The sequence below is a fragment of the Protopterus annectens genome, chromosome 4.part1 (assembly GCF_019279795.1).
Source record: "Protopterus annectens isolate FY-2018-M chromosome 4.part1, PAN1.0, whole genome shotgun sequence".
Classification (NCBI taxonomy): Eukaryota; Metazoa; Chordata; order Ceratodontiformes; family Protopteridae; genus Protopterus; species Protopterus annectens.
Window position 1 is genome coordinate 834,834,653 of NC_056734.1, and position 13,686 is coordinate 834,848,338.

A 13,686-nucleotide genomic window follows, 5' to 3' on the forward strand; every position below is an offset into this window, starting at 1 on the left:
TACATCAGTCTTTCTTGCTGTGCAGTGACCGAAGCAGAAGCAGTTCGGCCGACTCCTGAAATTTTCGTTTTCAAGTTTCAGAACCGAAGTCTTCAACTAAAGCTAAGTACCCCATTGGGGAAACTTTTTCTTGCTCCTTACCGATGTCAGTAAAAGTTAATAAGTGCATTACTTGTGGAAAACAAATACCGCATAAAGATTTTCATTCATACTGTATTCCTTGCCTGGGCCCTGACCACAACATACCGTGCTGTCGGTTTTGTGCTTTATTTAATCAGCGCACTCTCCGTCGTCAGTATATTTTTACCTCAAAATATTTCGGTTCTCTGTTTAATTATCCAGAAATGTCATCTGTTAGCCATCCGACTACCGGGATTCTGAAAAAATGCAAGGATAAGGACAGAGACAAGCCGCCGAAGTCCAAAACAGCCGACGACGCTTCTCCTAAGCCAGTTGCCAAGTTTGCCGGTACTCAGTGAGGCGCTTTCGCAGCCCCTGATACCCACTACTTCTGATTCGCAGGCCTCTACTGAGACCCATTCAGAGTCCAGTATGCCACGAGATGCTTCAACTATGGAACCTGCGGATGTCTCTACCTTGGATGGATCTGGAGCCGCTGTGCAGGCACCAGCTTCTGAGGGTGTATTCAGGCCTACGGACTTGCATATTAAACCGACACCTCCTTCTTTTAGGCCTAAATCTCAAACCATGCCTAAAAAACCGACGCCCGGGCCGCATGCTCATGCCTAAGAAACAAATGATAAGAATGGCTGAAGATCTTATAACTCTAATCAGGGGAAGCCAGCCTCCCCCTTCAAAGAGACCTAGGACTGAAGTTGTTTATGAATTTTCTGACCAGGATTCTGATATTTCTGATTCTTCTGATGATCTGGATTTGCCCTTATCTGCTTATCAGGATTCTGATGCAGAGGACTCTATCCCCTCTGCTTCCTCTCCAGAGGATTTTTCGTTTGGTGAAACCTTACATACTCGAAGGGAGCATTTCCACTGAGAAAGCCAGGATTTTGATGATTCAAAAAAGAGGCTTAGGGATTTCTTACTCCTGTCTCAGCATAGGCCTTCAGCTATTCCTCCAGTACTAGACATTGTTGATGATGCTTTTTCGGAATCTAGTTTGACCCCCGATTCCTTGCCTCCTGCTCCCAAAAAACCTGACAGATATTACAGGGCTCCTGATTAGTAACTGTATTTAGAGCACAACCTAGAGCTGTTTACTGAATTTCCTGTTTACACTTATTTTTAAAATCGTTTTTTTCTCAAACTTGCATTTTATCTGTCTTTGGCCTAGCACTCTTGTGTGGGGTCATTTACTGCACTGTTATAACTTGTTGATACTTGTGATCCTCTGCTATCTGTGAAAAAAACAAAAAATCTTGCTTTTTTCCCACTTTTGAGATTTAAAAAAGTTCAGTTACAGGCTTGCTGTTCATGAACTGTTTGTAAGTTTCTGTGAGGCCATTTTTTGCTTGCGCTAAAGGGAAGTCTCTCTGTTGATCAGTGGCAGTGAAAAACTGAGCAGCCTGCCTGCCCACCCTTGTGGGAGTGGTTACTTACTTGAAACTGTAGTTTTATTGGCCATTTTGGGTCAATTCCAAAACTCCTTCATCTTCCTCTCTTAAAACCCTCTTTTGCGTGGTTTTGTGCATTTTTGTGCATAACGCAACAGCGGGCAGCACCACCTAATTGGGTTTAAACTATTCCTGCCTCCACAAAGTCTGCTCTTCACTTTTTCCCTTAGAACTGCTCTATCTCTCAATTTAAACACCATATTCTCATTCTAAGGCCCTTCACTGGTCCAATTAAGTAATCCTACAAGTTAGCACTATTAAACCATAAGCACTACTTACTCTTATACTCTCTACGATTACCCTGTCCTCTATTGGTCCGTCTTAAATTCAGTTTCCCTATATTACTCTAGCATGTCCAAAGGTCAATCAATGGTTTCCTCTCCAGTCCAGCTGGTGAATCTGGGAATTTTGAGGCAATGTTACAACTGTCTCATGTACACAGACAACCCTCTCCTCCTCCAAACAGGTTCAAATATATGTGAGAGATGCAACTATTTAGCCAAACTGGAGGCTGAGCTCTCTCATCTCAAAACTGGTGTAACCAGTCAGGAGGAGAAGGTAACTTCACCCAACACAATTCCAGTATCACATAGTCCCACCACATCAGCGAACCAAACACATAAATACACAAAAACATACTCTGAGGCTCTAAATAAAAATCTACCTAAGCAACAGAGACCTCCAAAGCAGACATCCAAGCAAACTCTACCTCAAAACAAAACACGCACAACACATAACCCACAAAGTCAGTGTGCCAAGTAGCCACAGCCCTTAAGGCTGAATAACACACCTGATACTCTTGTAATAGGTGACTCTATTGTCAGACACACTGACGTCCCGCTCACCAGGCTGAATAAAGAGAAGGTCACGGTGAGCTGCCTGTCGGGTGCTAGGATCTGCCACATAACGCAAGCACTCAGGTCACTCCAAAGCAAATACAAATATGACTCAGTCATTGTACATGCTGGTGTGAATGACCTGAGACGTACCTCCCTGGACTACATGAAAAGAGACATAGAGGAGCTCTCTGATCATGTAGCCCAGGCTGGTATGACCCTGACCTTGAGCAGCATCTTACCCTCACCTAGAATGATGCCACAGTACAAAGACAAAATGATTGATTTTAACAACTGGCTAAAATTTTGGTGTCATTCAAAGGGGATCCAGTGTCTGTCAGCCTGGGATGACATGCTCGACAAGCCACGTTGCTTCGCTAGGGACGGCTTGCACCTGTCACCACTGGGCTTTCGGATATTGGCAAAGGCTCTTGCCACCCCCATAGTGCCTTTTTTAGGCAAGGCTCAAAAGTCAAACCCACCTCCATAGACAGCACAAGGATCAAGAAACTAAGGGTAATGCTGCTAAACGCCAGAAGTCTTAACCTCAAGATGCACGCACTCGAAGCTCTCCTCACTATGGAGAACATCGATATCTGTGCAGTGACAGAAACCTGGTTCAAGGCTCCAGAGAGCACCCCAGCACTACCAGGCTATACCTCATATCATGGTTTTCGGCCCCAAAACCTGGACCGAACCACAAAAGTAGGGGGAGTTTCCATATTTATCAAGGATATCCACACCTCCAGGTTAGTGGCATTGCACAAAGTATCGGAGACCATCCATGTGCAACTAACAGTGGGCAAGACTGCTTTTCAGTTTATAGCATCCTACAGACCACCCTCTCAAAGTCAGGAATCACACTTGGCTTTCCTGAAAACATTGGAGAACATGAAGATCTCTCCAAACACCATTATATTGGGCGACTTCAACTACCCAAACATTGACTGGGAGCACTACTCAAGCCCCAGCACCTTAGCCCAAAGGTTCCTGGAAATTATAAACTCAAATGCTATGGAACAACTATTCACCACTCCCACAAGAGGGGACAACATACTAGACCTGATCATTACCAACATGGGGACTCTATGCTCCACACCAGAAGTATATCCCTCATTGGTAAGATCAGACCATAAATTAATTTCACTGGATGTCCACATCTCGACCCCACCCCCAGCCCAGAAAACCACAGTGAAAAACTTCTCAAAAGTGAACTTTTCACTTCTCAAAACCGAAGTGGAATCCTTCAAGGCCCCTGGGCCAGTGGAAACTGCGGCCCAAACTGCAGAATACTGTATATACGCATTCTACGGACATCTCCAGGAATGCATGGATTATGCTATCCCAAACAAAACCAAGACCCAATCATCCAAAGGCAGGCGTCCAGTCTGGTGGACCCCTGCCATAAATAAACTGTACAACAGAAGGACGAAGCTACTACATGATAGAGCAAAATCCCTAATAGGGAAGGCATCTCTGATCAGTACTAGCAAAAAATTACGATCCCTCATAAAATCCTCCAAGGCCAGCTTAGAGAGAAAAATTGCACAGGACACCAAAGACAATCATAAGGCTTTTTTCAGTTATGTTAGAAACCTGGGATGCAACTCCCAGATTTGTTCTGAGTTGATTCTAAACGACAAAAAATACACTGAACCCACAGACATCGCCAATATCCTGGCAGACAGGTTCATTGCAAACTTCTCCACCCCCTCCCCCCCAAAAGAGCAAGTATCTATCCCGGCAGAGGGCTGCCTCCCAAACATCTCTGATGCTCAGGTGAAGGCTGCCCTCTCAAAGCAAAAAACACTGCTTCCATGGGACCAGATGGCGTCCCAGGTTGCGTCCTACATGAACTCCAAGAGGAACTAATCCCTCAAATAAAACAGCTATACAATCTCAGCCTTGCTACAGGATATGTGCCCACAGAATGACGTACAGCAACAGTGGTCCCACTCCACAAAGGTGGAGCCTCTACGGACCCTGGAAACTATCGCCCCATAAGCCTGACTAGCTTAGTCTGCAAGGCTATGGAGAGAATCATCATGGAGCTCATAAACAAAGACATTGGGGACCTACAGACACTAGATCCTACCCAGTTCGGCTTTGTCAAGGGCAGATCCTGCCTTTTGAACCTGGTTGACTTCTTCGAAACAGTCACCAAAGCCATAGATGAAGGGAAGGTAGTCCACACAGCCTATCTGGACCTTGCAAAGACATTTCACACAATACCCCACTCGGGCATCATAGATAAGCTATCCAGCTTAAATATAAACCCCTTTGTCACAAGATGGGTCGCAAACTGGCTCAAAGACAGAACCCACAGAGTGAGAGTTGCTGGAGCCATGTCAGACTTGAAACCAGTCACAAGTGGCGTCCCACAGGGTTCTGTCCTGGGACCACTCTTGTTCAGTGTATATACTTTTCTGAGGTACAGGCAAACGTGGCAGGACTATGGCTCACCAAGTTCACAGACGACTGCAAACTGGGTGCCGTAATCAACTCTCCAGCTGACACAAACATCCTTCAAAAAGGTCTCACAGAGACAGATAACTGGTGCCAGCGCCATGGTTTAAAGCTAAATGCCAAAAAGTGTATAGTCATACCCTTTGGCAAAAACAATGTGCCCACAAATTACCACATAGGCAGAAACCCATTAAGTACAGAGAAAGTTATTGGGGACCTGGGGACCCAAGTTGATAGCAATCTCTCCTTTGAAAACCACATTGCCAAAGTGGTTAGAAAGACCTTCTACATAGCCCACCTCATCACGAAGGGTTTCACATCTAGATCGAGAGGTAATCGTGCCCCTTTATTCATCCCTCATCAGGCCCATCATAGAATACAATGCCCCTTTTGGGATGTACCTTGCCCGACACCTGCAGCAATTAGACCCCAAAAGTATCTCACCAAGAGGATCAAGGGTCTCAAACAGATGCCATTATGCTGCTCTGTTAAAAAAACTCCAGCTCTACTCAGTTGCATACCGCCTACTTCGAGGCGATCTATGCCTGACATACAAAGCTATGTCAAATCCAGAATTAATGGACATGCTCCACCTCAGTAAATCTAAATCCCTTAGAGCCACACGCTCGAGGGACTTGAACCACAGCACAGAAATAAATAGAACTTGCTGGAGGGACAGGTTCATAACCCAGAGGCTCCCTTCGCTCTGGAATAGAATTCCAGTTCATGTGAGGCAGAGCACCTCACTGAATCTCTTCAAGAAGAATCTCGATAGGTGGATGGGGGATTGTAGGTTTGTCCCAGGGATTACTCCCGTGTCACTATTAGACAGAGGCACAATAAACGAAACCTTAAAAAGGGCACAGTATACTCAAATCAAGGGGTGGTGTAAGCCATACAGAATCGGGCTAGGCTTATAATTGCCCCAGGGCAGATAGCCTAGTATGAACCTATGATTCACACAAGTTCCTTTTTAAAAATCCTACTGCCGATCCATAGACTATTTCACAGGGACCAAAGGGCATTAAGGCTTCTGCTGCTAAAAATCCTACCCCTTCTGATAGAGACTCCAGGGCGCTGGATAGATAGGGTAAGAAGGCTTACACTTTTGCAACTTTGGCCATTAGGGCTTTAAACTGCCAGTTTCATATGTTAAAGTATCGACAACATGTTATTGGATTGCTTAAACAGAAAATGATGTTGATTCCTGACTGTGCGGAAAAGTAAAGAATTACAGGATTTAATACAGTCTGCTGAGCAGGTTGGAAAACATACTTTGCAATGTGGATTTGATTCTTTAGAGGCCTCTTGCAGGGCTGCTGTTACTGGTTCTGTGCTCAGAAGGCATGCTTGGCTTAAGGAGCAATCTTTACCTGATCATGTTAAAGCTAAATTGTTGGATGCTCCCTTAAATCAGGACCGCCTGTTTCGCAACAAGGCTGAATAAGTTCTGAAAAAGATGGAAGATAAAGCTAAATCTATCCAAACTGTTAAAGATTTCTTACAAGTTCAGCCTCCTACATTTAGTAGGCACTGGCCCTCTAAGAATTGATCCTTTCCAGCCTCTTCAAGGTCTTCTCAAGCCAAACCCAGACATAGCAGAAACCCCAGGTTTCAGTCCCAGGGGACACACAAGACTAAGCAGTGGGGAGTTTCCGCACCCAGACCAGGGAGTAGTAAGACTCCCCCTATGGAAAACGGTCTCAATGAATTGTTTTTAAAACTTCCAAGCACTTCCCAACTCAATGCTCCTTTAGGCAGAAAGATTGGTCTGCAGGCCAAAAACTGGGAACTCATTACCCAAGACAAATGGGTTTTAAATATAGTGTCCCAAGGATACAGATTTCACTTCCACACCTTACCAACACCAAGCAGGCCAATCTACCCCCAAATCAGTGGGCAGAGGTCCAAAATCAAGTACTCTCTCTTAAGCATGGGGGCTATTCAGTTGGTACCAGAAGAGGAAAAGGGACAAGGGTTCTATTCGAGACTTTTCCTGGTACCCAGAAAAGGCAATACATGGCGTCCTATTCTGGACCTTTCTACTCTAAATACATTTCTGGTGATTCAAAATTCAAGATGCTGACTCTTCACCAGCTGCTTCCTATGCTAGGCAAAGATGCATAGTTGGCAACACCAGACTTAAAAGAAGCATAGCTGCACATCCGTATCAGGGAGTCTTGCAGAAAATACCTACACTTCAAAGCAGGCTACATGCACTATCAGTTTTCTGCACTGCCCTTTGGCTTATCTACTGCACCCAGGGTATTCACAAAGTGCCTAGCTCCAGTCGTATTCTGCAGGCAAAGAAATATTCAAATATACCGATATCTGGATGGATGTCTAATTCAGGCAGAAAGCCAGGACATACTTTTGAATCATTTGGCCTTTGTTCAGAGGGTACTGACTTGTCTGGGGTACACCATAAACGAAAAGAAATCACAACTGGTACCCTGTCAACAAATTACATTCCTGGGAGCAAACTTGAATACAACTTCCCAGATGGATTTCCTCACTCCAGAGAAGCGGATTCATTTGATAACCTACTTCAAACAAATGGCCACAAAAACCCAGTTATCTGTAAGGCAAATACTGCAAGCCTTGGAGTTCATGGCCTCCTGCATTCTTCTAATTCCATATGCAAGGCTGCATATGAGGAAACTGCAATGGTATCTCAAAAGCCTATGGGGTCAACATTCACAGGATCCTAGAGGCAATGATTCATTTCATACCTTGCCTAGAGTTCCTTTGCTGGGCGGAGGCCTGCCACCAAAACAGTGGACTACCATTCACATTACCTCCTGCTGCCCAAACATTAACAACAGATGCATCAGACTATGCATGGGGGGCCCACCTGGCAGGGAAGTGCATTCAGGGCAAATGGAACCCAAGTCAAATGCACCTACTTATCAATCAAAAAGAAATGTTAGCTGTATAGAATGCTCTGACAGCCTTCAAGGACAACATTCTTCCAGGACAATTAATGATAAAGACGGACAAACACCACTGTTATGTGGTACATAAGCTGGAGGGTAGACATTCTTACCCCCTCTGCAGACTAGCCATGGCGTTGTGGAGCACAGCCCTGAGTTATCGGGTACATTTACAAGCTCAGTTCCTGCCAGGAAAACTAAATACACTGGCAGACGAACTAAGAAACCTCATGGACCCACACAAGTGGAAACTGGAACCAAGGATTTTCAACATTTTGACAAGCAAATTGGCGAGCCCAGATATAGACCTGTTTGCCTCCCCCCAAAACTATCAGTTGGACAAATTCTGCACGAGGACTCCCCACAAACAAGCTTGGAAAGTGGATGCTCTGTCCTTCAGTTATGCCTTCCCTCCTCTGCCTCTGCTCTCCAAAGTACTACTAAAGATCAAACAAGACAAACCAAGGACGATTTTGATTGCACTAGACTGGCCAAGCCAGCACTGGTACCCCCTCTTGCACAATGTGTCACTGTGGGCCCCATGGCACCTGCCCCAGACTCCTACTGTATTGTCTCAGCAGGAGAGCCAAATTCTGCATCCTCAACTTCAAACACTGAATCTAGCAGACTGGCTCATTACATAATTTCTCCTTTACCATCCCTCAGTACACCAGTGATGGATATCATTTTAGAGGCAAGGAGGCCTAGTACCAGAAAGTCTTACACTAAAAAATGGAAAAGATTCTGTGTCTGGAACCAATCTCAAGGGAGGGAGCACAACAGTGCCCAATTTACCTCAGATCTTACAATACTTAACTGAGATGCTTCATAAGGGCCTGTCTTTCTCCATCAAAATTCACACCTCAGCCATCTCAGCTCATTATAACACAGAACCACCCCTCTTCCCTCATCCACTGCTTAAGCAGTTCCTCAGAGGGGCCAAAAATCTATGACCACCTAGGAGAGCTCCAACTCCAGCCTGGGACCTCAACTTTGTGTTGGAAAAACTCACCCTTCCTCCTTTCGAGCCAGCTGCCACTGCGGACTTAAAATTCCTTTCTTGGAAAACAGCTTTCCTTTTAACAATCACTTCAGCAAGAAGGGTATCTGAATTACAGGCCCTCATGGCAGTGGAGCCTTTCATCATCTTTCACGCGGACAAGGTGTCCCTCAGGACCAATCCCTCCTTCATCCCCATGGTGGTCCAATGTGGCCCTTAATCAGTCCGTACATTTGCCAACCTTCTTTCCTAATCCACAGAACAAAGGGGAATGGATTCTGCACTCCTTAGGCATGCACAGACAACTTAGATTCTACCTGGACATAACTAAACCTCAAAGGAAATCTGATAAACTGCTGGTGGCATTTGCTGCAGGGGCAGAGGGGAAGGCTATTTCAAAGCAAACCATTTCCAAATGGATAGGCCATTGCATTCTTTTTTGCTACAAACACCATGTAAAACCTATCCCACAGGGGATCAGACCCCACTCTACCAGGGCTGCATCTACCTCTACAGCCTTTCTCAGAGGCGTCCCTACCAGGACATCCTAGAAGCTGCTACTTGGAGTTCTGTACATACTTTCACCAAGCATTACTATCTGCCAGTTTTCTCTAAATCCAGAGCTGGTTTTGCCACTTGCCACTGCAGTCTTGCAGGACTTTTTAGCTGGTCCTTATTCTATTTAAATTCCTCCTCCCATCCTTAGCTTTGAGAATCTACCCAAATGTGATGACTGCAAAGTGAAACACGAAGAACATAGTACAGCTGTGTACACTTAGCATAAATGTAGATGTTTGAGTGTATTCACTGTTGCAGTCCTGGTTCCCCTTCCTCCAGCCCCCTTCTTTTTCTTTTTTAGATATACCTCTACTTTTCTTTATCTTCAAAAGCTTTTTGGTGTATTTGCTTTTTTGTTGGAGGTATAACCTTGTATATTTATAGATTTAATTGCTTCCCATTAAGGGGGCACCTGTCATCTGGGGCAAGAAAAACTGATGTAATGGCGTCGGCTGCATGTTTTATACCCCTGACGACCTGACGTCATGGAAGAAGGGACCGCATCTTACGCAGGACCCAAGACTTTGTTAATCAGGCCGATTGAGGGCTACTGTAAGCAGATAACCCAAAAGTGATGACTGCAACAGTGAATACACTCTAACATCTACATTTATGGTAAGTGTACACAACTGTACTTTTGTAGAGAAGTCTTAAGTTAGTAACTTGCCAATCAATATTTCTATCACCCAGAGTAATGCTTTTATGAGGAATATTGCTATTTGTCCAGCAGAGAAAAATATACTGCTGTTTGGATATTTGTTACCTGGAGGTAGTTATAAGACTGCTATGCATATACTTTCATGGTTTTGTTTTAATATATATAGATGGTGGCCACACACCCTCCTTTGTATTTCTCATCTCATCTATTGTAACAAGGAGCAGAATGTTTTCCTCTTTCATGTCTTGTTTGAGCCAAGGTTTTGTTGCAGCTAGAAACCCAGAAGAATAGAGGGCAAATAAATGCATGGGGTCAGCCAATTTTTTATGGATGCTTCTCGCATTTATGTTTAAGAGCACTTAACTAGATATCCTATTAAGGGGAGGTTAAGGAAGAGAAATTGGAAAACATTGCTGAGCTTATTATTTTTTGTTTCTTGGGGGGCAGAGGGGCTGGATTTGAATGGATGCTCCCACTAAGGTTCATTGGTTTTTAGAACATGATGATTGAAGTATAGCCATTTGAAGTTGTACTTGTAAAGTTTTTGTAGAATGCTGGTGTACTTCACTGCCAAAGCGTTTAATGACATCTTTCAAGTGTCAGTGCATGAAATTTTGCAAATTTGACAAGCAGTTGCAGAAATGTACAATAACAAAAAAAATGTAAATTAAAATTGCAAGAATATAAGAATGTTTTTTGAAGACTGCATGTCTACTTGAGGCAGCGTGACATGTCTGTTCTAATGAAACAGCTTTTTTTTAACCTTTTGGATTTTTCTGTAAGTTACCGTTTACACAATGTCATTTGTGTAGCTGACACATTTTTCAGTTTTCTTCCTTGTTTCAGTTCATTAATTGGAAATAGTGGTGAGTGTCAGTTTTATGCAACTTTTATGGTAATATGTAAATTTTGGGCTATGTGGCTGTCTTAAGTTTGTATAGTTAATGGAGAAAGATGCTAGTGTGCCAATCAGAACATTTCATTTCAAACCACTCTGTAGTATAGCAAGGGTTTGGTTCATCTCAGCCATTAGTAGGGAGTAAAATATGGTGATTAAGCTAAAGTAAATATAGAAGTAAAAGTACAACTGCAAGTTGCAGCATTGACATGTTCTGCCTTTTTTTCTCTTTCCCCAGTGCATTCTGATTACACAAACCTCATATGTTTTGGGAATAAACAGAAATAATGACAGCTAAGCCAATTTTGTTCCCTTTTGTTAAAAGCAACTGTTGTCTCAGGTGTTGGGTTTTCTGCTATGGTGTTTTGGGGTGCCCTATTACATCATTTGTGTAAGTGCAGTTTTTCCATCTAATCTTCTGTTAATATTTAATTTTTTTCTTGTTTGCTATGAATGTGTATTATACTCACCATGTGTTTTGCACTGAGTCTTGGAAGCTAAGATGCACAACTTTCCTTCCCATAGTTGCAGTTTAAAGGCCTGTAGCAATGTGATTAGTGTTACTTTAAGCAACCGTGCTTTCTAGCCCCTGCGCAGGTATTGGTCTCTCCATTTTCCACCATGGAGACCCCATTGCAATGTGTGCCTCCAAATGCACACAGCCCCCCCCCCCCCCCAAGAAGAGGTGAGTGAGCCATGTTTCTTCACTCCTCCCCCTCAATGACTGCCTATTCCAGTGCGAAGGTCACTAACTGAACCCAAGGTGACTGGGTTGCAATCAGAGCTTCATCCCTATGCACCACAGAACCAGATATCCTACTTGCATTTTATTTACTTGGGTTGACTGACTACCTGATTTCCAGAAGGGCAGTTAGAAAGGAGTGAGCAGTTAGTTTCCCTTAGGAAGGGAGAGAGTTTGGGAGTTTTCTGCCTCACAAGCATCCTTCGACAGAGAGCAGTGGCTAACTCCAAGTACTCTGCAAGATGACCAGTAATACATAGTTGTACAGTCCTTACTGTTCCCTCATCAGTATAAAGACTGCATCTGTTTTGCTCCTCACCTGTCTGCGAAAGGGGTTTGAGCCTACATGAGAAAAAAATTCAAATCCTGTATGTCTGCCTCCGGACCCTTTAGCACTGGCAAGGGTATAATGGCATTGGGGGGGGGGTAATATATTTGATGACAGCATTGTGAATAATTGTGGTATCCTGATCCTCAAGCAGATCTAAGGAAGTAAGGCTAGTATAATTGGAGAAGGTGTATAGCCAATCTTCTTGCATACAATCTGAGGCCTTCAGTGATGCTGTTGCACTTCTGACAGTTCAACTTTTAGAATGAGAAAAGAGGTGGTACCACTGGAAGGAATGCCCTAAAATATGGGAAACACTAACTGAATGACAAGCATGCACAGCTGGAGGAAGAGTTGCATCATCAACAAATGTGGGATTGGCAGCTATGCTAATAATATCCCATGCCAGACTGCATCAAGGAAAGCCAAAGGAATAATGCAGCAGTTCCATGGCATACCATTGAAAACTAGTTAAAGAATGTCTGTCACTTTTAAAACCAAATGACTGTCACTGTTTTCAAAGTTGTAATTTCTCTGCGGCAGTAAGCCCCCCCCTTTAGGGGTTTTGCCTTCTGTACCTCTGAACTTAACATAACCAATTCCAGGGTCACTTGGCTCTAGGACAACTCCCAACCTCGCTCAATGAAATGTATATTTTGTTGGAATGTATAATTACAACATTTGGCTTTAACTCTGCTGATCTAGTCTGGGATGTAGTGGAAAAGACTTCATTAGTACAAAACAAGTTATCCATTTGTTTACACAGTTGGTAAGGCCTGTTCTGGTGTGCTGTATACAGTTTTGGAAGCTTCACCTTTGAAAGGGTATGCACAGAGAAGAGACATTACATAAGAGAACAACAAAAAATAGATCAGTGTGTGCCAAGCAGCAAAGGAAAAGAAAAACTTTAAAGTATACTCTTGAACACGAGGGTGGGGGAGGGGGTATTTACAGAAAGTAGCACCTTCCAATGCAAGTTTACCACTAAAAAGTGATAAAAATCAGTTGCCTGGTACATCAGGGCACATTTTACATACGGCTCCAGGGAGACATAAACAACATTTCTGGATAAGGCAGTACAGTCACATAAGAATAAGAAATTGGAGTACTTGGGCAAACATAATGTACTACTTTTGACTGATGGGAAAATAAAAGCATTAATTTAAGTACAGTCTGTAGTTTATATGGTAGTTAGTGAAATTTGACAGAGTAGGTAGGCTAAACAGTCCTTACATGACATCAGAATCTGTTTCTTGGCTGCATCTGCGTTTTGGGATTCCATATATCCCTGTTTTTGTATTTATGATAATTTTTCTGTGAAGTCTTGCCAACTGTCTTCTACCATTTCATCTTGCACTTAATTGCATATTTCATTCTCCATGCTGAAAAATAATTTCTTTGCCTTTATTGAATATTCATACTTTCAGCTTCACTGCTTGCTGGCAAATTTGCTTGTTGTCAGTTGAGATGTTTTCTCCCAAATCTCATTTATACCTTTGCAAATTCCCTGTAGATCTCATTAGTGTCACCTTGATTGAAAAAAAAAGGCTAAAATGAAATTTGAGGTGTGGGTGTAACAGCTTCAAAAAAAGACATACTCCATTCGTTTTGGGTTTGATGATGGTTTAAAAATGCTATTGTCTGTGTTCTGAGGTCATTGCTCCTGAGGTAGTTTGAT

At 43.3% G+C, this 13,686-nt stretch overlaps 1 protein-coding gene across 6 annotated transcripts in view; it reads left to right on the plus strand.

The window, feature by feature from the left end:
* WWTR1 (WW domain containing transcription regulator 1) overlaps positions 1–13,686 on the plus strand; it is an 837,533-nt gene that overhangs the window by 606,264 nt on the left and 217,583 nt on the right. The window lies entirely within an intron of this gene.